The sequence below is a fragment of the Sus scrofa genome, chromosome 6 (genome assembly GCF_000003025.6).
Source record: "Sus scrofa isolate TJ Tabasco breed Duroc chromosome 6, Sscrofa11.1, whole genome shotgun sequence".
NCBI lineage: Eukaryota > Metazoa > Chordata > Mammalia > Artiodactyla > Suidae > Sus > Sus scrofa.
Window position 1 is genome coordinate 112,673,625 of NC_010448.4, and position 27,743 is coordinate 112,701,367.

Here is a 27,743-nt window from a genome sequence, read left to right on the forward strand (position 1 = left end):
TAGGCATGGAACATTTTGTGGTCTTTTATGAAGAATGTAGCTCCTCATCCCAAGTCAAATAGTGTTATGTTTAGAGTGATCATGTCCAATGATGTTACTGATTTTAAAAAGTAATCACTTTAGTGGTTCCCTGTCTTCCTAAAATCTTATTGTTGGTAAAAAGTCAAAGGGCCTAAATTGCTATAATCTGATTTTCTCAAAATAGCCATTAGAATAAAAATTAGATTTATAAAGACCTTTTTCCTAGAGAAACCACAGATCCTGGTTTCTGTTGGACTGTCCCATTTTGACTTACATTCATGTCTTTCATAATCATATAATAGTCATGTGACCTTGGAAAAATTATTTAACCTCTCCAAGCCTAGTTTCCTTATAGTTGTAACCTCTTTTCTTTTCTTTTCTTTTCTTTTCTTTTCTTTTCTTTCTTTCTTTCTTTCTTTTTTTTTTTTTTTTCCTTTTTCAGGGTATGGAAATTCCCAGGTCAGAGACTGAACCTGAGCTGGAGCTGTGACCTATGTCATAGCTGCAGCAATGCTGGATTCTTAACTAGTGCCATAGGAGGAATTTCCTGTATAGAGCTGCTTTGATAAATAAATCAGAAAATTGATGTACCAATCATAGTGCCTAGTCTATAACAATGGCCAAGTGAATAAAAGTATCACTCTTTCTACTGTCATTAGTTATTTTGAGTCAGATAGTTATGGTTTAGTACAATAGAAACTCATTTTTTATAGCAAAGAAATATTTAATGTAAATTTTATCTTAGTTGTTAGGGTCCTATATTACTATTAGACCAATTGTTTAATGTATTTACCACTTACTGGTCTTCATTATTACAAAGTAAGTTACTCACAGTAATTGACTGACAAGGCTGATCTTTTGGATGTAGATAATGAATGATAAGGGTTGAATATAATTTTTCCAGATTTCTTGCTTTCTAGAAGGCCTCGTTTGGAAGCTGAGACTGCTGTATCAGCTCTCCTGGGACAGACAGATTGCAGGCTCTTGCTGATTTAACTTTAGCTTCTGTTCTCTTGATATGTTGATTTTATACTTAGGAGATGCATATATTTAGATCTTTCAGAACAATCTTAGTTTCCAATGTGCTGTCCCACGGTGCTTCTCAGGTACACTCAGATTTCTTATGGGATATGTATGCTTTTCTTGGTTTTGAATGTGAGATCAAGGTGCTGATAGGACTCAGCTTTTCTGGCTTTATTATTGCTCCACGTTATGACCTGGTCCCTGGATTCAAGGTCATACTGATATTCTTTGCTTTGAACCTTAACCTGATTTCCTACCTCACTTTCTCCATTCAATTTGCTTTTGTGTGTTTTTTTTTTTTTCCTTTTTATGGCCATACCTGTGGCATATGGAAGTTCCTAGGCTGGAGGTCAAATTGGAGCTGCAGCTGAGGCCTGCATCTCAGCCATGGCAACCTACACCACAGCTGGCAGCAACGACTGAGTGAGGCCAGGCATCAAACCCACATCCTCACAGAGACAACGCTGGATCCTTAACCCACTAAGCCACAATGAGAACTCCTGCTTTTGTGAAGTTTTTTGGAGTATATTTGTTATTATTATTATATTATATAGCAAGTTCATAGCTATTTTGAGAACGGTTTGCCTTTTTTTGTGAAGCTTTCCTTATAAACCTTCAGGAAAACATACAGGAAAATATAGTCAAGGATCAAAATAACTATTTGAATTTTCATGAAGGAGTCAATTATTTTGTGAAACTAGTAGTTTAATTTCTTGCAAAAATCCAAACAGATTTTTAAGAAGACAGTCCCACCAAAAGCATGTCAGCTCCACCTCTCCTTGAAGTTCACTCATCATTTAATAAAAACAGTATAGTTAAATATCCCATCATGGGGGTTAGAAATTCGATCTGTTAGTTCTTGGGGTTTTGTGAGTTAATGTTTTTCTTTTGGTGGTGGTGGGGAACTGCATCTGCAGCATGTGGAAGTTCCTAGGCTAGGGGTTGAATCAGAGCTTTAGCTATTGGCCTATACCACAGCCACAGTCCACAGCAACATCAGATCCAAGCCACATCTGTGACCTTAACACCACAGCAACACCAGATCCAAGCCACATCTGTGATCCTTAACGCACTGATCAGGGCCGGGGATTGAACCCGCATCCTCATGTATACTAGTCAGGTTCATTACTGCTAAGCCACAGCAGGAATTCCCTCTGTTTATGTTCTTAATGATCTAAAATTACCTACCATTTAGGACTTAACATTTGTGATTGAAAAAGAAACAACTAAATCAGCCCTTGAGCTTTATTTTTAATTTGTATTAGTGGCTGATGTATATATTATAATTGACTTGGTATGCTGTGTGGCAATATAAACTATCACTTGGACCTACATCTAGTACAATATTTCATTTTTTAATGCCATTTAATGACTATTGTATGCTCCACATTGATCACAGAGCTGGGACTAAAAAGACACTAGGAATAGGACAATGTTCCTAAATTCAGGGGAGTCTCATTCTAGATAATAACTAGTTGGCCTATTTGGGGAAGTGATCATGCTGTTCTATGGGAAAAGCCATTGTCTGGATTTGTAGAACTTCAACAGAATAATTATTTGACTACATTTCTTAGTATTCATTGTTAAGTGGTTGCCTTGGCAATGTGAACAGATAACCCAGGAGAGATGAAAACAATAAAAATGTTTTGTTTTGGCCCATTCTTTTTCCATCCTTAAGTTATGGTCTTGCTATTGAAGAAGATGAGCTATTGAAGCAGTTCAGGTAAGAAATGATGATTGCATGAACCAGAGTGGTAGCCCAAAGATGGAGAAGAGCGGGCAAGGTTAAAATAAATGTTGGGGAGTTCTTGTCGTGGTGCAGTGGTTAATGAATCCAACTAGGAACCATGAGGTTGTGGGTTTGATCCCTGCCCTTGCTCAGTGAGTTAACGATCCGGCGTTGCCCTGAGCTGTGGTGTAGGTCGAAGACGCGGCTCGGATCCTGCATTGCTGTGGCTGTGGTGTAGGCTGGCGGCTACACCTCCGATTAGATCCCCTAGCCTGGGACCCTCCATATGCCATAGGAGTGGCCCAAGAAATGGCAAAAAGACCAAAAAAAAAAAAAAAATGTTGGAAAAAGAGATGTTGAACTTTCTTGATGAATAGGCTACAGGGCTGAGGAATTTTGAAATGTTCACTAGATATCCAAGTGAAAGTAAGGAGGTAGTTGAATATAATAAATCCCAGTCTCAAGGAAGAGGCAAGGTCTAGAAATATGTGATCAGGTTCCTTTTTTTGGTCTTTTTAGGGCTGCATCCTCAGCATATGGAGGTTCCTAGGCTAGGGGTTGAAGTGGAGCTGTCTACACCACAGCCACAGCAATGCCAGATCTGAGCCATGTCTGCAAACTACACCACAGCTTATGGCAACGCTGGCTCCTTAAACCACTGAGCAATGCCTGGGATCGAACCTGCGTCCTCATGGATACTAGTCAGATTCATTTCCATGGAGCTATGGCAGGAACTCCATGATCAGGTTCTCATTGGGATCAGTTAATAAGACTGATGTCCATGCCAAACTAAAGGTGAGTTTATTTTACTTTTTGAGGGATGTAGGTTAAGCAGTGTGTTCAAGTTGATAGATTGGTTAGGAGAGTGAACCTCAGAGTCAGACCATTTTGAGGCCTACTTTTGCTTCATTTTTTTCTTTGTGACCCTGAAGATCTGGTCACTCTGAGTCTCAGTATCCTCATCTCAGTATTCTGATAAAATTCTACTGTGAAGTTTATATGAAATAACACATATAAGCAATTAGCATAATGTTCAGTATCAGCAATCACTCCATATATAAGACAGCGGTAAATCTATGGTGAAAGCATAAGGCATGTAGGTCTTAAAAAGGGTAATGAATACAAAGAAAAGCATATGTTAATAGCATTTAAGTTCAGTGGGGTTGTTTTGCATTTAAAAAAATGTCAGGAAAAATTGCGAAAGACTTAGAAATGGGCAAAAATGTTATTCCTGGCACACTCTACCCTTGTAGGCTAGCTCCACCTTTCATTGTCCTTGAGTTATTTTATAACTGTTTAATTGTATGAAAATTAACAATACAAAATGATTCTTATCCGTAGAAATGCCAATCAATTATGCCCAGTGGAGATTAAATATGCCTGTAAATTCATCTCGGCATTCGTGATTACCTTTATGTGTATATCCTTTTTTTTTGGTCTTTTGTCTTTTGTCTTTTTGGGGCTGCACCTGAGGCATATGGAGATTCCCAGGCCAGGGTTCTTGTCAGAGCTGCAGCTGCTGGCTTATGCCAGAGCCACAGAAATGCCAGATCAGAGCCTTGTCTGCCATCTACACCACAGCTCAGGGCAACGCCGGATCCTTAACCCACTGAGAAAGGCCAGGGATCGAACCCGCAACCTGATGGTTCCTAGTCGGATTTGCTTCTGCTGAGCCATGGTGGGAACTCCTATGTGAACATCCTTTGAATTCTTTCAACAGGCTGCAACATCTTACTGGTTCCCCCATTGACTAATGAGTTAAATGAGATCTTGAATATGAGTTCATTTTACATTTGCATGTGAGTTAAGACTTTGTTTTTTTCCAAAAATATCCTTCAACAATAGTAAAAAGTAATTCTTACCTATCACCCTTCAATGTGATGAAGAAAAATTGTAAGTCATGTGGATATAAAGAGAAGTTACTAAATTATTTAATTAAGAAGGAAGGGGTAGGTACAGACTCAATCAGTGTTATTGGACCTGGACCATGTTTTCACTAGGATGACTTTATTCAAATCTTAAAAGGCTTTAAGCACTATTTCCTGAATGTGTCCTGGGAAACACAAATCTATTATGAAAAGTTTATAGATGTTGTGGAAAAAAATAAAAGAATCTCTATAAGTTATTTTGAGAAAGGACAAGATCAATCTAACTTAAACTGATTTTTTTACTACAGATCTTGTCCCAGTCTTTACTAAATTAAATGCATTATTGAGAGAGAGAATTTTTAAGGCTGTAAAAATTTTCATTTGTTTATTTATTTATTGTCTTTTTAGGTCCACACCCGAGGCATATGGAGGTTCCCAGGCTAGGGCTCGAAACGGAGCTTCAGCAGCTGGCCTAGACCACAACCACAGCAACTCGGGATCCGAGCTGTGTCTGTGATCTATACCACAGCTCATGGAAATGCGAGATCCTTAACCCAATAAGCGAGGCCAGGATGGAACTCACAGCCTCATGGATACTAGCTGGATTCGTTTCCTTTGCCCCACAATGGGAACTCTGCCACAGACCTCTTAAAACACACTCTTGAAATAGGTCATGTTCTTACATTTCAAAGCTAACTTGTGGGCCTAAACTCAACTTGCTCTGTGATAGAGAAGTTGCAACAGTTGCTTAATACGTAAAGCCTGTATGCCTCAAGTAATTGAGAGAATAGTTTGATGACCAAAGAAAGAAAAGTGAGAAAGTGGTATTTGACATGGGGGCCTAGGTCCTAATCTGTCTCCGAATCTCTATGAAACATCAGAATTCAAAATGATCCCATCTTGCAGGCAATCATTTAACTCTCCCATATTTACTATAGTACTTGGAGAGATCTTTAATCAAACCATTAATCTGATAAACCCAAAATGTGTTTTAGTGTTCTGTTGTTTATTTTTTATTTTTATTTTATTTTTTCTTTTTATGGCTGCCTGCGGCCTATGAAAGTTCCGAGGCTAGGGGTTGAATTGGAGCTGAAGCTGAGGCCCACACCACAGCCATGGCACCACTGGAACCGATCCTCATCTGTGACCTACACCACAGCTTGTGGTAATGCCAGATGCTTAACCTACTGAGCGAGGCCAGGGCTTGGACCCACATCCTCACAGAGACACCATCAGGTCCTTCACCCATTGAGCCACAATAGGAACTTTGTTCTGTTTCCTAAATGATTAAACATTTTTATTATAGTATTAAAACAAAAGATATGTACCATTATTGAAGAATAGTGAAATAGGCATGATTTCTTCATTATGCTATAGCTCCCTGTTTAGCATTAACTGCAGGGGTCGTGGAATGTATAAAATGTAGAGGAGGCTCTTTTCACTTAGAGCAACATCTAGTCTGACTGAAGATTTAATGATATATGTACACAAAAAGCAACTTGCAAAACAGCACAACAGAGAATGTAAACAAGCAAGAAGTTGTATGAATATTAGAAGCATACATGTGAGAAAGGAATTTGTGTAGGTTGGACGTGGGAGAATGGAAATGCTGGATTTTAAGAGGGAAGTTCCAGAGATATCAATCCAGGCAGGTGACTTAACAGGTGTGTGGAGTAAGAGGAGGGAGGCAGAGGAAAAAAAAATGATCACATAGAGTTTTTCTGTAACTAAGGGTTCATGCTGAGGCATCATAGCAAAGACTCCGGATAAGGCATAGTGAAGTCAGATAAGAAATTTTGAAGCATTCTGACATATGTTCATGTTATTCTTATAAGCCACTCAACTTGATGGACCTTTTGATAGATATCAACTAAGACTTTATATTTTCGTCAACAATAGGCACACATGCGGAGTTTGGAGCTTAAAGTACCAAAAGCATCTTTTCATATTTTTGTCATGTTTGAAAGAAAAGTGTACTAGTTAGTAGTTTTAGATCATTTTATGTTTACACATAAATCCTACATTTTATGACCCATCCATCATAAAATGTAGGATTCACATTCTGTGTTTAGTGCAGTGTTACCGGCAAAGCACTGATTTCCATAGTATATAACAGTGTATAGGGTAGAATAGAAAAGGATACAAAGACAAAGATAAAAATAATTAATACAAACTGAAATTTAAATTGCATAGAGTATTAGTTTCGCCTTGTTCAAACATCTGAAAAATGTTTGGGTCCTTTTGTGCTGACCCAAAGACTTGCTTCTTACAGGGCATTAGAATAGCATGTTAATTAAAGCTTCACTGAGTTAAATTGCAGGCACCGTTTAGATATATGTATTAAACTCTTTGCATACTTGATCATGATAATATTTCTCCTAATTGAAAGTGACAAATACATTTAAAGATTCTTTGTTTATTAGTTTCTTATTGCAGAAATTCACAAGCTAGAATCCATCTTTTTAAAAAATTTACTCCAAATGCCATTCTTTTCTATCTCTTCCTTTGAACATTTTTGAGGAAAAAGAGGTAAAAATGAAGATTACAACTGGTATCTGTTTTTTTAAAAATTTCCAGTAGATATCTGTTCAGTCTTCCACATAAACAATATGGTTTGTTGGCTTTGATGGACATTGGTTACACTGACTGTATCAGCTCACTGTCACCTCTACTGATGGAAAGAAAAATAGCTTTGCCCTTAGTTTTAAGTTAGGCAGTGAGTTAAGTTACATTTAGTTTCTTGATTCAGTTTCCTGATTATTTGGTTTCCAGGATTTAGCTTGACTTTGGGATAGTATAAAATAGAATGAAGCCAAAATTTTGCAAATATCTGTTAGTAGAACAGTGAGAGTCTGTTTTCTTTAATGTAACCTCGACATACCTTGGAAAATACAATGGCATCAAAACTTGAAGCTGATGATGGCTCCATAGTCTTTAATTACAGGTATATTATCGATGTCACATCATGGCTCTACTTTAGGAGAACTTAGGAAGGGAAAAGGAAAGGATATCTGAATTTTCAGATCAAGATTGTCAATCAACATGTCTTCAGATTGATGAGCAATGGTTTAGCAAGTGATATATCAGCATTCTCCAGAATTCTCATAATTCTTTTCACCATTGGACTAAATATAGGCCCCTGTTGTCCAGGAACTCTACGCCTGAAAGGTAACAGGGCTTATTCTCCGCACACACAGGTTTAGTATTAAAACTTCATGGCAATAAGGGCAGCAGCAGGAAACAAATGCAATTAGCAAAGGAAGCCTGGGTAAAACATTTCAACCCATAACTTTTATGCATTAGCTCAATGATTCATTTCAAATTTAGCTTTTCAATTCATCTGTCTCCAGGTGTTCTCTATTTCATATCTAGATCTAATTTTTTTTTTCATAGAATTATGTGTCATTGGAACAGCTGAGAAAATAAGATTTCACCCTCCCAAATTGTTTGCTACTTCAAAGAATGTAATACAGTGTTATTTTTATACATAAAGTTCTGTCTTTTTACCTTCAAGAGCAGTTTTTTGGTTTTTGACACATGATTACTATTTTGGGTCTTATACAAAACCTATCATTTGAAGGATTTTCAATGTGCCACCACATTAATTTTATAATAGTATTTTGAGATCACAATCACTATTATCACTTCACAGAAAGAACATAATGCTTGGGATTTCCTTGAGAATCAGTGCTCTGCAAATGACCAAATTCTATGGGGGCTGATGATCAATTATTTATTGAAACACAACTTTCTCCTGATTTATTATTCTCCCAACTAGAACATGGTAGCTTTTCTTAGGCAGATACAGTAGATAATGGCAAAAGTGAATAATAATACCCAAGATATTGCTTTTTCTACCTACTCTGGAACTCTAAAACAAACAAAATTATTTGCCTTTAAACTACTAATAAGATCAAGCTATTGTTTTGGATCCTCAAAGGGGCACAGAAATCCTCGCAAATATATATTCTGAATCCTCGAGATTTCTGTTATGTATAGATTATTGAATTATAAGCTTTTTGAAACTCTAATTTTACATTTCATTTTATTTACACTATCTTTTCAGCCTCCACTCTCTTGAAATTCATTGAGGCACCCTCTTTTGTCTCCTGCTTTCTTACTTTTAAGGCTTTATGATATCCGGGGAGTTCTCATATCTTCTCCAGAGAGTATGATATAATGAGTATTGTCAAAATTTATATCATAATAATGGAAAAAAATGCCCATGTAAAATCTTCCCCGCCCCCGCTTTTAGAAGGATGGCTATCCTTCAGAGCGCCAAATGAGTGTGTGTCTTAGTTTAGTTTCCAAGTAATTTTTGATCATTTCTTAGGCTATTTTATAGATGTTAGCATTATTCAAGCTCTCCTGTTGATAATCTTAGATCAGTCAGGGGTAGTACAAACAAGGAGATTATGAAAACCTCTTAGAGAAGTATGATAAAATTATTTACATGTTAGAGGAAAAATGCAAATCGAGTCTAAATACCAACCATGTTCTTCCTACTTAATTAAAATTTTTTGAGAATTATAGAAAAGAGATTTTGGGATTATGTCAAGAGTCATGAAAATAGAATAAAATATCAAACATTATTTTATTTACGAACATATTTTGAGAATAAATGGCACTGCTCCTTTGTAAGTATTTTTGGCCACGTCCACAGCATGTGGAAGTTCCCCTGCCAGGAATGGACCAGTGCAGCAGCAGCAACCCAAGCCACAGCTGTGACAATGCCAGATTTTCAACCAGGTGAGCCATGAGGGACCTCCAGTATGCATTTTCTAAAAGTACTATCTATGGTGCTATAAAGGTATAACAACACATATTACTTAGTGTGCTGTAAATTACTTTAGGGTAACTTTTATATTAGATAGTGTGTTAAAGGTAAAATAGCAAAAAAACAAGTAGAAAACAAATGTGGCAGATCATATGTTTAGATATTACCACATTTTTATATTTAAAATTTGATATTGTACTTTTCTTACTTCTTTCAAGCAAATACTTTTGTGAATACCTTAAGGAAAAATCATAATAGATGATTTAAAATACACATTTTCTGCTTGTAATTTTAGTTTGGATTATTTGAAAGGAAAACAATCATCAGGGCCAGCATCTGAAAATCACTTTTTATGTTCTAGGCATTGTGCTTTTTATACAATACTCATGATTTCATTTGAACACAGTCTACTTTGACGTGATAGATACTACCATTCCTATTCTGCAGGTGAGTCACTTGTCAAAAGTTGTATGGAGGTTGAACAACTTATCTGAGATAAGAGAGTAAGTGATGGAAAGGGATTCAAAATCTGGCCTGTCTGATTCTGAAGACCATGGTCTTTCCACTATTGAAACAGGTATAATCTTTTCAATACAGTGCTTTCTTAGCATTATTTCAGGACCATGTCTCTACGAGTTGGTGCTTCTTTCTCCATTGCTGCAAGAGAAGTAGTACAGCATGCAATGAAAGAGGAATAACTTAAAAAGCTAAATTTAGAAACTCTGGATATTCTGATTTGTTGCTTGAAGGGCTGTAAATTGATTTCAGTCCATCAACCATTAATATGATAATAGCACACAAAAGATGTTAAAAACAATGATGGCTTGAAACTAGGAAACTGAATTTAAATTCATGGATTTAGTTTTTCCTCTAAATCTGGAGCTTTCATTTATAACACAAAGCACATATTTTACATGGTGTCACTATGAGAACATCCCCCAAGAATATGTGCCATGGGACATGGCAAGAGAGGGAGGGTGTGAGAGAATATTTTCTCTCTTTTTTTAAAGGCAGCACCTGCAGCATAGAGAAGTTCCTGGGCCAGGGATAGAATCTGGGCTGCAACTATGGCAACACCAGATCCTTTAACCACTCTGCTAGGCCAGGTATCAAACCCAAGCTTCCCCAGTGAGTTGAGTCACTGAAGTCAGAATTTTCTCTTCCTTCCTTCCTTCCTTCCTTCCTTCCTTCTTTCCTTCTTTCTTTCTTTCTTTCTTTCTTTCTTTCTTTCTTTCTTTCTTTCTTTCTTTCTTTCTTCCTTCCTTCCTTCCTTCCTTCCTTCCTTCCTTCCTTCTTCCTTTCTTTCTTTCTTTCTTTCTTTCTTTCTTTCTTTCTTTCTTTCTTTCTTTCTTTCTTTCTTTCTTTCTTTCTCTCTTTCTCTCTTCCTCTCTTTCTCTCTTTCTTTCTTTCCTTCTTTCTTTCTTAAGCTGTTTAGGGACACACCCTGGGCATATGGAAGTTCCCAGGTAAGGGGTCCATCGGACTTAGAGCTGCAGGCCTACACCATAGCCATAGCAATGTGAGATACAAGCCGTGTCTGCAACCTACACCATAGCTCACAGCAAGGCCAGATCCCCAACCCCCTAAGCAAAGCTAAGGATCAAACCCAATCCTCATGGATACTAGTCCGATTTGTTTCAGCTGCACCACAGAGGAACTCCTGCTGTCAGATTCTTAACCCACTGTGCCACAGTGGAAACTCTGAGAATATTTTTTTAAGATATTTTTTGCTCCTGTCATTGTTCATTTTTTAAACATTGCTATAGTGTAACACTCTCTACATATCTCATATAGTGTAACACTCTCTACATTATCTCTTCCAAAGTATGTTTAAAAATCTAAATGCACTCTACGTCTCAAGCCATTGTTTAACTAAAGCCTTACTTTGTATTTTATAGAGGCCATATGCACAGCTTCATGGAAACCATTTCAACCACAGCATATACTTTAAAATCAATAGTTTTTTTTTTTTAAAGGAGATTGCATGAGATTCATAAGAAAAAAATATGTTCTCCAAAAATATTATTATCCCATCTGGTTCTGTAGAGAGTAAGGTGATTTAATTTTGGAATGTATCTTTTGAGAATAGGTAGTAAGACATCAATTCCTCTTTTTAGAAAGCTAACACCACATTTGTTTCCACTTCTAAAATTTACTCAACTGGCAGCTCCTCCTTCCCCTCCTTCTCTTCAAATATTTATTAATCATGCATTTTTTGCATGGAAATATGAAAAAGAAGACCCAGGCTTTAGTTTGCTATGATTTAAAATCAGGTTGCAAAGACAGGGCATTTACAATCAAGGTAAAAAATAGTTTAAGGTAAGATATATTTTTACAAATATTTATTTATTTGGCTGCTCCTGTGGCATATGAATGTTCCCGGGCCAAGGATCGAACCTGTACCACCACAGAGACAATGCCAGATCCTTAACCTTCTGCACCACAGTGAGAACTCCTTAGGCAGTGTATCTTAAGAGCTATAACATGCATGGCAACCAGGTGTATTGAGGCTACCCCCCTGCCTCGTATGCTCCAGGTGGACGCTGATAATCATGATACTTTCCTGGTCTGTATGGACATGGGAAAGGCTGAATTTTCCTAGGTACTGAACTCTAGCTTGGTGATACCTGTGAATCAGCATTTTCACTCCAAATGCAACCTATTTGTTCTTCCTGTACTATGGGGATGGTCCAGTGACATGATACAAATTCAGAGGAAAGAGTGGTCAGGAAAGGTCTACTGGAGAAATAAATTTTGGGCTGATACTCAAAAGGCTAATAAGACTAAATTAATAGAACCAGGGAGCAGGGCATTCTAGAATAGAGACAGGGGAGAAAAAGACACAGGTGGTCTTACTTGTGATGTACAGAGGAATAGTCAGGAAACAAGTTAGACTGGTAGCATGAAAAAGGTCTGAAGGCTTAGAGGATGCCTAGCTAAAGAGCTAGAGAGAATTTCATTTTGTCATATTGTCCCCAGAGAGAGCTGTTGCCAGAAATAAAGATTTGGGAATCATCAATACAAAGTAATAATCAGCAGGAGTAGATGAGGGATATATATATATATATACATATATATATATATATGGTAAGAAAAGAGTATTAGCCTTTGAGTGACAAGAGAGAACCCCATAAAGGGGCAATAACCAGGATATTAGCTGGTCACTAAGCCAAGAGAGGGCTTCCAGAAGGAGGGAGTGGTCAGTGGTATCAAGTGATGCACAAAGCCCGTGAAAATGAGGATGAAGAAGAATTGTTGAATTTCACAGCAAAGCAAGCCATACAATTTTGGTGGGAAAGTGGACAGAGTAATCAGGGTAGAATAATGGCCCTGGAGGTGGGGGGTGAAGAACAAAAGCCAAATTTAGAAGAAACAGAAAAAAGGAAGCTTAGATAGTTCATATAAGAAAGAAGGATAGGAGTTCCCACCATGACTTAGCAGTAATGAACCTGACTAGCATCCATGAAGACTGGGTTTGATCCCTGGCCTCTCTCAGTGGGTTCAGGATCTGGCATTGCTGAGAGCTGTGGCATAGGTCACAGATGTGGCTCAGATACTGCATTGCTGTGGCTGTGGTGTAGGCCAGCAGCTGCAGCTCTGATTTGACCCCTAGCCTGGGAACTTCCATATGCTACAAGGGCAGCCCTAAAAAGACCAAAGAAAAAAGGGAGGATATAGGATGGTAACTAAGGAGACGAGGGCTTTACTTGTTTGCTTCCTTGTTGATAAACATGAAAGAAGCTTTAGTGTATATAAATGATGGAAAGGAGCCTGTGGGGAGGAGGAAGATGACAATATGGGGTAATGAATAATTGACAGGACCCAGAGCAGGTGGGAGGCATTGAGATTTAGCACAGAAGTGGATCCATCAACAGGAATGGAAGAATAAAGGCAGAGAGTCTTTAACTCTTACAAATGCATGTTGTATAAAAACTTTGTAACCTTCCCAGTTTGGATCTCTTCTATATATATTTCCCCTGAGTTTTAGACATATATATCCAACTGTGTATTGGACACTTACACTTGATTATTACAAAAATGCATAAAATTCAGGAGTTGCCTGGAGACTATTGGGTTAAAGATATGGCATTGTCATGGTTTTGGTTGGGGTTATTGCTGTGGCTTGAGTTCTCTTCCTGGCCTGGGATGCCAAGGGGCTGCCAAAAAATGCATAAAATTCATCATGTAAAACATTATATTCTTGATCTCTCTCCCCCATAAACCAAATCCTCATAACTAAAGGAATGCCAGTGCCATGCACTCAGTTGCTCAAGGTCAAAATCTGTTTGCATATTTGACTCTTCAGACTTCCTCCCTAAAAGCACATCTAGTCAATAACTAGATTCGGTTGTCTTTGCTTCCTAAATATCTTTGTACTTGGTCTATTTTTTCTCCTTCACTATTGGTAACTTAGTTCTGTCCTACATCATCACTTGATGACTGCAACAATGATGATGGCTGTCCTGCTCCCAGTTTTATCAAAATCTACTCTTTTCCAATCCATTCTCTGGTTCAAGGGTTCCTTCCCAAGACAGGGGATCCAGTATCAGCAGGGAAAATGGACAGTAAGTGGCTCATCAAAAATTTGTTTATCTTTGAAAGTTCTATTGTATTGTAAAGTAGGGTAAAGGCTCCCATCTTTACTTCTCTTTTCTCATCTCTCAACTCTCCAGTGACCCTCTAAGGATGCATGTTTCAGCACGTTCATCTGGCCAACCACTGTATGTTATTCACTGCTGTGCATCTTGGAAACCACTTCCTCTAGTGAACCTTGTCTACATCCATCAGTCTGTTATAAGTGGCTCTCTTAAGGGCTTCTTAATTTTCTCCCATCATATGAGCCTTTATCCCTTACAAGAGGGTTTCCTATTTTATTTGTTTCCCCAGTGACTTCTGAGAATTTGAGGACAGGATCTGCCACTCATTATTACATCGACAGTGCCCTGGAAACTTCCTGGTACGTATTTATTCTGTAAACATGTACTTAATTAAATTGAATCTGCCAGTGACGTGCAGGATCAATTAGAGGAAAGGATGAGGAAGAAACTGAATATAGGGCTGTCAGGAAGCCATAAGTGTTTCCTATTCATCTCTCTCTATTCACATGGAGGTCTAATCAGAAGTATACACAGAAAAAAAAAGAAACTTCATTCAGTCAAGTTGTTGGTGTTATTATTTAGCAGATTTTTCTTCCCTAGGCTTTTGAATCTCTACTACCATGTCAGGTATAGTCCTTCCACTTAAAAAATATAACAATAAATGAATGAATTTTATCTCAGAATAGTATTAAGATGATAAAAGAATCTTATTAAGATGAGAATGAACTGAAACTTGAGTGAAGAACCATAGATATTTTACCATATAGTAAACCTAAGCATACTCATTTACAATGTAATGCTAAATAATATACACTTTATTTCTGATGTATAAATTTCATATTCCCCTCCTTAAGGAACCAATGTTAACACTTGGACAGGTATGGTTTAAAGAATGCCTTTTTTTTTTTTTTTTGGTTTTTAGGGCCGCACTTGCGGCATATGGAGGTTCCCAGGCTAGGGGTCAAATTGCAGCTGTAGCTGCTGGCCTACACTACAGCCATAGCAATGCCAGATCCAAGCTGTGTCTGTGACCTACACCACAGCTCACAGCAATGCTGATTCCTTAACCCACTGAGTGAAGCCAGGGATCGAACCCGCAACCTCATGGATGCTAGTCAGATTCGTTTCCACTGTGCCACGATGGGAACTCCAAAAATGCTTTTTTTTTTTTTTTTTCCTCAAATCGTTTCCTTCTATGGCAAATTCTACTTATCTTTTCCTCTGCTACTCAATATTCACTTTCCATATAGGTCTCCAGTAGAATCTCTGTTTCTTGATTGAGGGCTGTTTTCACTATTTACAGAAAATCCTCAGTCTTTGCTTATGAGGGTTCACTAGGTTCACTTTCAATACTGAGTTTTAATCAATGGGGCCTTTTAAGGCAGTATCATCTCTCAATTATGCTCTGTAAAATGCCAGCCCTAATTACTTATTATCTTGAAATGGTTTCTTTTTCTGCTGACATGATTTTCTAGCATGTTGGGTTTTGCTCCTGGGCCCTTGATTGCTCAGAGGAGAAAGGGTTTTATCTTACACATGTTTTTGCAGGAAGATTAATATTCTGAGAGGAATCTGAGCTGCAAACAGTTTCCTCATGGTCAGAAATAAGGACTTCTTGTTATATCCTGTTTAACTCCCTTAACTATCTCCTTTTCCTCCTTCTCCACCTAGCAGGTTGTAAATATCTCTGTTTCATGTCAGTAGTGTGGTGTCAATTACATAAGCAAAATCCTTGCCTGATCATTTACATTTATGAATAACACATATGAATATATGGGAACAATAATGCAGAAATAGGAACACATTTTATTTTACTATTTTATTTTATTTTATTTTATTTTATTATTTTTTGCTTTTTAGGGCCTCACTCACAGCATATGGAGGTTCCCAGGCTAGGGGTCAAATTGGAGCTACAGCTGCTGGCCTACACCACAGCCACAACAACGAAGGATCTGAGCCGTGTCTGTGACCTACACCACAGCTCATGACAATGCCAGATCCTCAACCCACTGAGGAGGCCAGAGATCTGAACCTGAAACTTTATGGTTCCTGGTCAATTCGTTTCCGCTGCGACACAAGGGGAACTTTGGAACACTCTTTTTAAAAAAACGACATGAATTTAGTTTGTTGGAAAAAAGAAAATTGTAATAAAATATGTTGAAGACATGATAAAATTTTCTACGTAATCTTTAAATGAAACCTCTATAATCATGACCATAAAGCAGAAAGAGATCTCCCCTTCCTTCCCCTGATATATTATCTTTCTAGTGGCTTTGTCTCCTAGGAAAAAAGGGCATGGATAAAGGAGTTAATATTTTCTGATTACTTTTTATGTGCAAGAGAGCTATATGTGTTAGCCACCTCATTTTTAACTTTCATGAAAATTCTACTACTTTTAGTCCATGTTTAAAAGGGGAGATAAAAAGGGGATCTGAGAGGTTAGGTAATATTCTTCAAAAGTGCATAATGAGTATTTATTACTATTTATTATCTTAGCACGTTCAGCAAGACAAGCATAAGCCCTGTTTTCCCAGAGAAAATAAAGAGCAGAGGAAAAAAAGTTATTTTCCAGGGAGATACTGCAGTGTAGAAAGAAGATTATAGTAGTAGTAAATAATGAGCACACAAAACACCCCCACAATAAAATCGTGTTTTGGATCTTGGGAATTGGAGAAGTTTACTTGGAATAGTTGAATGAGTCCAAGGCAGGGAGGTTGCTGTGGTTACAGCATCCTGGACCTAACTGCTGCAGAGGTGGGCATTGTGGGTGATGACTAGCTAGTGTAAACCCACGGCAGGGGTAGGAGCTTGGTGCCAGAATATTAGAGAGCTGGTCTTTGAATCCAGATCTACCTTTTTCCAAGCCTCTATGCTTTCACTATATCACATCACATCCCCATATTAAATGATAGAGATTTATAAGTGCAGTTCAGCATCATAGACATTAAAATACTCTAAAAACTTTCTAGAAATCTCTTTAATGAGAATTTTAGAAGCAAAAGAGGATCGATTTGTAATGTTTGAAACACCAGCCTTTGGCATTCCCTTCTTTTGCTATCTCTTTTTCAGTTTTCTTCCTATCTCCTCTCTTTTGTTTTGCTTTACCAGCTCATTGTCCCAGTGTCTTATGGACAGAAATTAGAAATTTATTTCCAAGACAGGCTATTCAAGTTTCCTACTAAAACAAAACTGCCTTGCTTTGTCATTTTAAGAGATACATTCCAACCATTCAAATATATGTGTTAGTGAGGCAACCAGCAGGTGTTTTCTGTGTAACCCAAAGCCATCATTTCAAAAGTTCTGATGGAGGGAAGAGCAGTCTTGAGGCGGGATTAAGAAAACATGAGTGTTGCTACATAAACCTTTACATTCCCTTCAGATTGTAATGTTTGGGAAGCTATCTTATTTGCCTCCTCTGCTTAAACCAGAAACTTGTGTGAATAGAGGAGTTCTCAGTTGGGGGTAGTGCTGGAGAAATGGCTTCAGCCTATGAGAGTGACCCAAGACACTATTCCTGGCATCTTCTTATTCTAAACTTTATATGTATATTTGCATGTGTTTGCCTAATTTTGTATATGGGTATGCAGGACCTGGAAGAGATTAGATATGAAATCCAGATGACCTCTGATAGGCTATGTTATAAGTTGGCTTGGATTAGTATCCTAAAAAGACCTTAATAATTGGTTCTGGGCCTCATGTCAACTGATGGTCACATCGGTCCACTTTCTGTTGGGCAGGAAGCCACATCCCTACAATCACTACAATTATCAACCCTTCAGTCAGTTCCAGAGGAGCAGTGCTGACTAAATTGGTCAAATCCACATTCCATTTTTAAATCAGTCAATCTAATTACTGTTGGGAATACTTGGTTGATTATTGCTTACATGGTAGTTATTTTTAACGTATCAGGGGGATTAGAATTTTTAGTGATTATCCATTTAACTCTCTCCAGTGCTAAGCTTTATATTACAAGGGGTGATTTTGACAAAGATATTCATTTTAATCAATCATTATTTTGTAACTCTTATTACTGGGTAGAACATATATCAGTTGTATTTGCATTATCATTGTGTGTAACTGGGAACACATTTATACTGCCACAGATAGAAACTGATTATCATTTTAATATTTCCAGCTAAACAGTCATAGGTATTCTAAAAACATTGTTAGGAGGATAAATAACTCTGGGAAATGTTGGCTCTTATAAACACTTCTCAACTCTAAAACTTGTTCAAGCCTTTAATATGCTAATACAAGTTTTGGGTCCCCGAGAGGGCATTATAGGATGTTGAGTTCTCCACACCTGTTTGACTACAGAAATCATTTCTAATAGCACACCTTATCAGACCACCAAAGTGAAAACACCTTGGAGATGCTGAATTAAGCATCCACCCAGCCAACTTCCAATGACTTCGAGATGTGCTGGCTCACCCCTGCATGCCTTCGATGCTTGGAAAACATTAAAAAATATTTTAGCCTCTAAATTTTTTCTTTTCTCTGAAAATCCCTGAGATCCAGGTTCTTGGTAAAATGATGAAATAGGAAATATTTGCCTTTGGCATGGTCTTGCCATCGTTTATAATGCTTTCCTCTATCTCAGTTAGTGTCCTTGCTTTTCATAGCTTGTCTCTTGACACCTCATGTTCTTACTCTTGCTTCAGAATGCCCAGGTCACTCACTGACAGTCTTTTCTGGTATTTCTTCCCCCTGAGATACATCATGCATGGCAGTAATGCCCACTTTCCCCATCATCACAGTATGCTTCTACAGTGTTCCATGGCACCCTAGTCCTTCCTTGGCTGCCAGGTGTCAAGAAACCTGCTCATGTATTCATGATGATAAATAGCTTCAAGGTAGACATTGATGGAGAGGAGCCAAGAACATCTCTGTTTAGACTTTAATAAAAAAACGAATGGGTGGGGGAGTTCTCGTCATGGCTCAGTGATTAACAAATCCTACTAGGAACCATGAGGTTGCGGGTTCAACCCCTGGCCTCACTCAGGGGGTTAAGGATCTGGCATTGCCATGAGCTATGGTGTAGGTCGCAGATGCGGCTCGGATCCTGAGTTGCTGTGGCTGTGGTGTAGGCCGGCGTCTATAGCTCCGATTGGACCCCTAGCCTGGGAACTTCCATATGCCCGAGGGTTCGGTCCTAAGAGAAAAAAAAGAAAAACAAAGAAACAAACAAAAAAATGAATGGGTGGGAGATGTCTTTGGTCACTGAGATCTGAAGACACCCCCTCAATAAATAACATATACGCGCAAATATGGCAGAGCTCTTTTTTTTTTTTTTTGTCTTTTTGCCATTTTTTGGGCCACTCCCCCAGCATATGGAGGTTCCCAGGCTAGGGGTTGAATCGGAGCCACAGCCGCCAGCCTCCGCCACAGCCACAGCAACATGGGATCCGAGCCTCGTCTGCAACCTACACCACAGCCCATGGCAACGCCGGATCCTTAACCCACTGAGCGAGGCCAGGGATCAAACCTGCAACCTCATGGTTCCTAGTCGGATTCGTTAACCACTGAGCCACGACGGGAACTCCAGAGCTCTTATTTTTTTTTAAAAATTAATTTTCTAAGTTTAAGACAAACTGGGGTCATAATTGAGGAACTTCCAAAAAAAATCTGTTTCATTAAATAGTGAAATATCTATGAGAATATAATTTGTAGAGGAATGTTCCAGAAAACAAGTACCTTAAGAATACTAAATGCATGGTAAAATACTATATTTTGCTAAAAATATTTAATTTCAGAAAATGTTTTAAAAGATAAGATCAAATAAAAGTAGGAAAGTTTATATGTATTCAGATTGCATATATAATCATCAAACAAAATTCACTTGAATATGCAAATGTTTTATGCTGAAACATCCATCAGGCTATAAACCAATACCTTAAGATGACTTGCTAGTTGGCCTCAGAGTTCTAATTTTACTGTCTAGCTAGCAAGATATCCCAAACAAAATTACATCCTGGATGTTTTTTGACTTAATAATGACATGAAATGTAATAACAGGCTCAGTGGTGCCGGAATATTTAGTGTCTAACAATATTACCTTTTTATCACTCTGGCCTTAAACATCCATCTAGGAAAACATACCAGGAGATAGTTATAAATCCTCTAAAAATAATGCCCTGAAATTTTTCACACTGGAAAAAACTTTATGTTCTGATGAGTTGCTTTGCTTCGTTTTCCTTCCTTCCTTCCTTCCTTCCTTCCCTCCTTCCTTCCCTCCTTCCTTCCTTCCTTCCTTCCTTCCTTCCTTCCTTCCTTCCTTCCTTCCTTCCTTCCTCCTTTCCTCCCTTCCTCCCTCCCTCCCTCCTTTCTTTTTAGGGATTTGCCCATTGCATATGGAAATCCTCAGACTAGGGATCAAATCAGAGCTGCAACTGCCCATCTCCACCAGAGCCATGGCAACACCGTATCTGAGCAGTATCTGAAATCTACTACCAGCTTGTGGCAATGCCAGACCTTAAACCACTGAAGGAGGCCGGGGATCTAACCTGTATCCTCATGGATACTAGTCAGGTTCTTAACCCACTGAGCCACAATGGGAACTCCTCTTTTTTGTTTTTAAAAAACAAATTTATTTAAAGAAAAAATTCAAGACTACTGAAAGTCACTTTTATTCCATATACATTCCCTTTCTTCAAAGAATAATTCTTAAAAAAGAAATGAATTCATTAAAGCTAGAAATGTAAGAAACAATCCTGTATTTATGTTATTTACATATAAATTAAAAAACATAATAAGTAATTCATAAGTTAATATATATGAGTTTTGTCATCTTAAATATTCTCATATTAAATGAATTTATTAGTCCTTATTAAGTTATCTCTGAATCTTCTAGTAAAGTGGTTTATTTGAAGAGTTTTTCCATTTCTGTTGTCTGATTTTGAGCTGGGATTTCAGGGACTTAAGCAGGTGAGAGGTATACCTTTTATTCCAAACACCAGTGAATTTCACAAAACGTCGGTGAATTTCCACTCAGAATTTTAACTTTAGAGAAGCATGCTATTAATATGTGGACATTTGTAAGCATTGTTAGCAGGATACCAAAATGCTATGCTTGCTAGCATACGTTTTTTCCTTTGTAGTCTCTTCCCACAGAGCTTAAAAAAATCTGTGTAATTTCAGCTTTGACATTGCTTTGTAATTTTTTGTTGAAACATGCATGTACACATCTTTCATACCTGACCAGCATCCATCTTCATCTCCAATACCAGACAGTTTCTGGCACTTGGTGTTGAATTCATAAAAATGAAAGTGGCAGCAGTTCCTGTGAAAGAATCATGAATTGGACTGTCATCTGAAATATTCTGATGCAAATAGGTGTCGTCTGAAATCATGGCAAAGACATTCATCCTCTAAATTCATCCTGAGTCTAACATGTCACAGATAACTAGATTGAACTTCAAACTGTACCTAAAAAAAGTTTTCTCTATGCTCCTTCTGTGAAGACAGTATCAACAAATAATTCCCTATTTTCTCAGTTTCATCTTCCCCCTTTTATCTTTCTCAGTCAGTGAAACATCAGTATAATGTATAATTGAGGTCTTATATGTATACTTTGCTTTATGGTTTGCACAAACTGTTACGCATATTTTTTCATTGAATCCTGACTGTGAAGGAGATGAGGAAAGCTTAGTATCTTGATTTGACAATGGGAAAAACTAACCTGCAGCCATGCTGTGACATCCAAAAGTCGTAGTGGCAGAGGTGGTAATTGTCCCCCAATACACAGTTCCCCCTTCTGTACAAATAGAATTGTGGTTATGTTGCAGCACCCACATGCCCACTTTCTGCATCATCATGGTATGAGTCTACTGCATTCCGTGGCAGCCCAGCTCTCCCTTAGCTTCCAGGTGTCGAGTAACCTGTTCTGTGCTAAAGTGATCATGATTGATAAATAGCTTAAAGGTGAACATTGGCAAAGAGGAGCAAAGAACATCTGTTTTTATTCTTGAATAAAAAATAATAGGTCTTTAAGCTGGGATTTCAGAGACTTCAGCAGGGGAGGAGTTATTTTTGGTCACTGAGATCTTAAGACCCCTCTCAATAAATATGACAAAAATGCATGGTATCAAGAATGGCAGAACTCAGCATTTTGGCATGTGGCTGCCCAATTAATGGCTGTGTTTTCCAGATTTCCTTACAGCTGAGTATAGTCATGTGACTAAATTTCTGGTCAGTGGAAAGAAAGCAGACATGATGAATTCAGTTTCTTCGTCATATTTTTATAATGAAAGAATGTCTTCTTCTTTCCTTTCTTTTTTGATGACTGGAATGTGAAATTGCCATCTCAGACTGCGTGTGTGATGGCAAAACCTACGGACACCAGAGCAGTAAGATGAAAGGTTGCTTAGCCCCACGTGACCTCATGGCGTACAGTCACCACATCAGCTCAAATTTTGTGTATGAGAGAAATAAACTTTTATCTTTTGAAAGACATTATTGTTTTGTGTCTCACTTACAGCAGCTAAGTGCATGTAGTAACTGAAATGGTAACTGAACAGAAGTCCCTTATGAATTATGATGAGTCAAATATTTGTTATGGTGCCTTGAAAAAACAGGCTTATTTTTGTACAGTTGTTAATCGTCTATCAATCTGGGAACTCCCTACCTGTGGGAGATATGCTTTGGAATGACCTGCCTTCTATTTTTTTTTACTTTCACATTAATGGAGAAATACTTATTTTTCTTTTCATATAAAGTAAGTTAGTGAGGAGTCTTACTAATGTATTCCTAGTCTCTAGTCTCTCAAAGCTTTATATTTTTAGGCATTTTCTTCATGTTCACGTATTACACTTCTCTCAGAATCTAACATTTAGGACAAAAGGTGTGCACGTGCTGGCATACATTTTGTCTTATTCTTTTATGTTGACAGTGACCACTGTCTGCTTTGAAAAGTAGTAGGGAGAATTTATTGGACTTTTCCCTCTCAGCACAGAAGAAGGAGTAATCAAACATGACTATTTGGGCAGGATTATTGTGATATGAGTATCCACTACCACACTGCCAACAATTTGCTGGAAGATTTAACTTAGCAAATAAAAATTGAATTTTTGTTGGTTCACAGCAGTCACACATTGGACAATCTTTTTTATAATCTTCAAGCCCAGAAGTTTCTTAGTTCAATAGTTTTTTTTTTTTTTTTTTTCTGGAAACAAAAGCAATATTTTTCTAACTTAAATATTTTAAACCAGCTAGAAATGTGTTTGACAGCTTGATATTTCTTTTGCTTTGCAAGGTTAAACTCTAAGGTTTATGTAGATTTGGCCTACAAGCTGGAAATGGACTCAGTCATTAGCACTTGTTTTACTTTGGTTCATTAAAATAGTATTCTTTCTTTAGCTGTAAATGTAAGATTTTTATAAATAAATAAAAAATGGATAAATATATTTTGGATGCTTATTTTTTCCTTAAATCTACAGATAATTAGCAATGGTGTTAAAATCTCATTCAGTTTTTCAGGGGGGAAAAATGATAAGTTCTGAAAAAGAGGATTATAATTGGCCTTAAATCACAAATTAAATACATTAATTTATTTAGTAGTGGCTGTTATTTTAAACTCAACTGACCTTTCAGCTATATTCGTATTTAATAGAAGGATATTCTAATTCTTCATTCTTCCACAGTAATTTTTAATTTCCTTTGAGGTTGTATTCATTCAGAAATAAATAAGGCTTTTATTACAAGACCACATCCTCCCTCCCCTTTTTTATCTGTGTGATAATACTTAGTCTTACAGATCTCCCTTTGCAATGACTGATCAGTAATCCATGACCTTTAGAACTGACAAAGAATTCTAAATCAGTCGCTTTTTCACTTTGTTGGAGCTTAGCACAATCTGAGGAAATGTGTGGGCAGAAAAATATATATGCTTCGAGAGTAAAGATCCCTCTTTTGAGTCTAAGAAATCTTGAATAATTTTATTGTGTTTGTTTATTTGTTTGTTTATTTTTTGTCTTTTTAGGGCCACACCTGTGGCATATGGAGGTTCCCAGGCTAGGCGCAGAATCAGAGCTGAAGCTGCCAGCCTACACCATAGTCACAGCAATGCAGGATCCATAACCCACTGAGCAAGGCCAGGGATCGAACCTGCAACCTCATGGATACTAGTCCAGTTTATTAACCACTGAGCCTTGATGGGAACTCCTACAAATTTGATATAATTCATACATTTTAAGCAGTTTAAGGAGCTATTCCAATATTCTAAGAGAATAATGTAGATATGTAAACACAAAAGAGGTTACTTAGTTTCTTCCGGTTTCAAAGTTCTACTGTTTTTGTTAGTCTTTTTGTTTTTTAAGATATTGTCGCACCTGCTGCACATGGAAGTTCCCGGTCCAGGGACTGAATCCAAGCTGCAGCTATGGCAACCCCAAATCACTTTATCAAACCCTCACCTCCACGCAACCCCAGCCATTACAGTCAGATTCTTAAAACACTGCACCACAGTCATTTTGTTCTTTTTTTTTTCTCCAAGGTATTTGTCTCATACCTTTCATTGCTAATCTAACCCTCAAATTACTTTTTTTTTATTCAACAGCATTATCAAGATGTAATTGATATACAAAAAATTCCCTGCATATATTTAAAGTGGGCAATTTGATGAATTTAGCCATATGCAAACATCTGTGAGATCATCACCAGCCAAGCAGTGAACTTAACCAGTACTTCTCAAAGTGTTCCTGGGTTCTCTCCACCACCGCCTTTCTTTCTTTTGATAGGAACATTTAACATGGGATTGAGCTTCTTATATTTTGAAGTGCACGATACTGTATGTTTAACCGAAGGTACTATGTTGTCCGGAGGATCTCTAGGACTTACTGATCTTGCATAACTGAAACTTTATACCATTAAACAACTGCCCATCTCCCCCTCCCCCACAGTCACCAGTAACCAACATTCTACCCTCTGCTTCTATGAATTTGACTATTTCAGGTACTTCACCTAGGTGAAATCACATGGTATTTGTTCTTCTGGGACTGGCTTATTTTAATTAGCATAATATCCTACAGGTTCATTCACACTGTAGAAAATGACAAGATTTCCTTCTTTGTTAAGACTGAATAGTATTTTATGGTATATGTACATACTACATTTTCATGATCCAGTCAAGTATTAGGTACTTGGATTGTTTCCGTGTCTTGGCTCTTGTGAATAATAATGACTTTTATTCATCAGGTTGTTTTCAGTCATTGAATAAAACACAGATTTGGATACTTTCCTTACTATACAAAATGTGATTAGAGGAACAGCAGCTTAGCATTATATGGAAATTTGTTAGAAAAGCAGGATCTCAACCCCATCGCAGATCCTCAGGTGACTGGTATTTAATTAACTTTAAAATTTGAGAAAAAAAATTGGATAGCAAAGCTATCAGACTTGGGTGTGAGTGTGTCCATGTGTATGTCTTTAAATGGAGATGCTTCATTTGTTAATAAAAGTGTCAGTTATCTTTGTTTTCCCATTATAATAACTAACTTCAATTTATAATCAATAAGCTCACATGTGAATTGACCTATACAATTGATCCAGTGCTTTCATAGTCTTAAAGTGAAAATGATCAGAACTCTCCCATTACTCATTCCTCAGCAATTAGTGACACTTTCTGATTCCCCATTACCGGGTTCTTTGAGGAAGGAGAAAAGTCCTTATTAGCCTTTATTCAGAAAGAGGGCAGCCTGCTAGTACATTCTGTGGCAGTACATCATTTATATTTGGAAAAACAAAACAAGCTTAAATTAGGTTACATTCCTTGCCTTTGTTCTCTTCCAAGCTTTAAATAAGTAAGCTTTTTTGGTTCAAACTATCTTCTATTTAGGGTAGCACGGCAGAGCTGCCCTGGAGGCAAGACTTCCTGGGATATCTGGGTTTCTGGAAGTTATACCCAGAAAATTTCAGCATAGTCTGGTCTTTCTCATTTGAACAGATTATGGCGAATGCCATTTAATTTGATAATATGCCCATATAAAACACAGTGTGATAAATATGAAGTTTATATGTTAGTTTTTTGCAACATTTAAAAATGATAAATAGAAAAGTTTGATGAGAGAATTGGTAACTCTCTTGTTTGAATCTGTCAAAATTACAGAATTTCAGAACAAATACGAACATCTTTCAAATGCAGTTATTTCTTTAACAGGGACAATATTGTTCCAAATAAATTTTATTTATTTATTTATTTATTATCTTTTTGTCTTTTTGGGGCCGCACCCATAATTTTATTTATTTATTTATTTATCTTTTTGTCTTTTTAAGGCCGCACCCATGGCATATGGAGGTTCCCAGGCTAGGGGTATAATTGGAGCTGTAGCCGCTGGCCTATACCACAGCCACAGCAACACCAGATCCCGAGCCAAGTCTGCCACCTACACCACAGCTCACAGCAATGCCAGAGCCTTGACCCACTGAGCGAGGCCAGGGGTCGAACACACAACCTCATGGCTCCTAGTCGGCTTTGTTTCCTCTGCACCACGACAGGAACTCCTGTTCCAAATAAGTTTTAAATGTCATATTTTAAACAAATTAATACCAATACACGGTAACAGAATCCAATAGTGCAGAAAAATTTGTGCTTGATGAATTGCAAATGTTTCCTACCCTTTTCTTCCAAACCCTAATTGCTCTTCTCCAAAGACAAACTTTTTTTGATTTTTTTTTTTTTTTTTTTTGTCTTTTTGCCATTTCTTGGGCCACTCCCTTGGCACATGGAGGTTCCCAGGCTAGGGGTTTAATCAGAACTGTAGCCGCCGGCCTATACCAGAGCCACAGCATCTCGAGATCTGAGCCACATCTGCGACATAACGCCACAGCTCAGGGCAACGCGGGATCCTTAACCCACTGAGCAAGGCCAGGGATCGAACCCGCAACCTCATCGTTCCTGGTTGGATTCGTTAACCACTGCGCCAAGACGGGAACTTCTGCTTTATTTATTTTTTTTAAGTTTTAATGAAGAATAGTTGATTTAAAATGTTATGATAATTTCTGCTGTATGACAAAGCGATTCAGTTGTACGTGTACACACATCTATTCTCTTTCATATTCTTTTCTCATATAAACTATCGCAGAATATTAGGTAGAGTTCTATGTGCTATACAGTCTTTTACTGAGAATTGTTTTGTTTTTATTTGTTTCCTCTGTAAGTCTAGATAATATAAATCTATTGCTTGAATAAAATTTAGACAATATTTGTTGACTCAGGGATATAAAAGATGACTTTTTTTCCACAGTAACTCTTTCTTTCTCTATTCTCAAATCTTTTTTTTTTTTTTTTTTTTTTTTGTCTTTTTAGGACCACACCTACAGCATATGAAGGTTCCCAGGCTAGGAGTCAGGGTTGAATTGGAGCCATATGTAGCCAATGGCCTACACCACAGCCATAGCAATGCCAGATCTGTGCCACAGCTTGCTGCAACGCTGCATCCTTAACCCACTGAGTGAGGCCGGGGATCAAGCTGGCGTCCTCATGGGTACTAGTCAGGTTCGTTACGGCTGAGCCACCATGGGACCTCCGCACATTCTCCTTTTGCTTAATACATTTCGGGTTGGATTTCTGTCATGAACACCTGAAGAGTCCTGACAAACATGTTTAAAACCCTATGTAATGCAGATATAAAGGAACCAAATGTATCACTGGCTTTAAAGTGATATACGCTATACTGCTGTTAGACCTCATTTGCTAAGTAAACATGATACTCTTATATTGCCTACCTTTTATA